Below are 1,989 nucleotides of genomic sequence, written 5' to 3' on the forward strand. Positions count from 1 at the left end.
AGTACACGATGTAACTACAGAAGAGTCAAGTTTTAAATAGGAAAAATATCGAAACTCTTTGGTCATTTTTTTGAGAGAGATGCTAATGGTCCTGTCCGATTCAATGATCTATACCAGGGGTTCTCAACCCCGGTCCTCGAGGGCCACGTTCCTGCAGAGTTTAGCTCCAACCCTAATCAAACACACCTGAACCAGCTAATTAAGCTCTTCAGGTTTACTAGAGAGCTACAGGCAGGTGAGTTTGATCAAGGTTGGAGCTAAACTCTGCAGGAAAGTGGCCCTCGAGGACCAGGGTTGAGAACCCCTGATCTATACTAAGCTATGCTAAAAGTGGTACTGCCAGACCCGGAGATCGGCTGAATGGATTCGAAAACGGTAAAACTCAACTGTAACTCTGGTTGAGTTGTAAAATTAGCCTATTTCCAAAAAAAGTGGAGTATCCCTTTAAGGAAGTACCGTGTCTATTAATGGGCAAAGCTACAGTAACGTCTTCAGCTAGTCAGCTTGAAATCCTTTCCATCTAAACTGGTTGTTTTATGAGCAGTAGGATAACCATATTCATCCGCACAGTCAGGCAGAGCCGAAGCACAGCCTAAACCATGTTCTTCCTCAAAATGAATAGCTGTTTTTATGAAAATATGATCATATAACACCGATTTTATCATCACTGCATTGGTTACCTATAAAGTTCCGTATTAATTACAAGGTATTGCTACTGACTTATAAAGCCCTAAACGGCTTAGCTCCAGTCTATTTAACGGATCTTCTATCGCCCTATAATCCATCGCGCTCTTTAAGATCACTAAATTCAAGGCTTTTGGTCATACCTAGGATATCCAGAACCACCAAACGAGGGAGAGCATTTTCACATTTAGCTCCAAAACTCTGGAATAGTCTTCCTGATACTGTTCGTTGCTCAGACTCGCTCTCCCAGTTTAAAAATAGATTAAAGTCGCATCTCTTCAGCCAGGCATTCATATTTTTAATCTTACAGTTCAAACTACAATCCGGCCTCTAGTTCATAAATGCCAGAGGAGAACTGGCCCCCGACTGAGCCTGGGTTCTCCCAAGGTTTTTTTTTCTCCATTAGGTCACCTGATGGAGTTTTAGGACACCATTAGGTCACTTGATGGAGTTTTTCGGTTCCTTGCCACTGTTGCCTTTGGCTTGCTCAGTTGGGGATATTTTGGGGATATTTAATTAAATTTTATCAATCAATAAATTCCACTAGAAACAAACCTTGTTGTATTATTTTAATTTAATACTGTGAAGCTGCTTTGATACAATCTGTATTGTGAAAAGCGCTATACTAGCCTGGGAAAACCCAGACAACTTCCGGCAAATTTAGATTTGCTCTGCAAGTAGTCTGGCAAAGAGCTCATTCAAGACCATTTCTATGCCGTGGAAATCGCGGCACCAATCAGAAACGTTGAGGCGGGCTTTACACGATGACGATCGCTCTGATTGGTTTTAGGTCTAGCCTATCCAATTGTGCCCAGAGGCATTTGAGCGACGTCCACTCCGTTGGTGAAGCGCACCAACTTTTAAATGCAGCATTATTATATTCAAATTGCAAACACATGAGGACAGTCTCCATGAAAGATCCACTGGCAGATGAACGTGCTGCTACATTTCTCTCCGAAACGGTAGGAAATTAAATTAGATTAAATAGAGGATTTTAACTGTGACAAGATGATTGACAGGGCAGTTTACATGACGGGATGCACACGACAGATCCGTACGATAAAGATGATGTAGTATGTCCAAAAGTTGCCTACTTTTTTGCTACACATTCAAAAGTAAATACATTTTCTTCACAAAAAGAGTATACTTTTATGGCGTAGTGTAACATAGGCGAATTGAGACGCAGCATATGGCTATACACATGACGATCGCTCTGATTGGTTTTTGGAGTTTTAGGTCTATCCAATTGCGCCGAGAGACATTTGAGCGACGTCCGTTGGGGACGCCCCTTTGGAAATGATTTGT

The sequence above is a fragment of the Leuciscus leuciscus genome (assembly GCF_965113295.1).
Source record: "Leuciscus leuciscus genome assembly, chromosome: 9".
NCBI classification, from domain to species: Eukaryota; Metazoa; Chordata; class Actinopteri; order Cypriniformes; family Leuciscidae; genus Leuciscus; species Leuciscus leuciscus.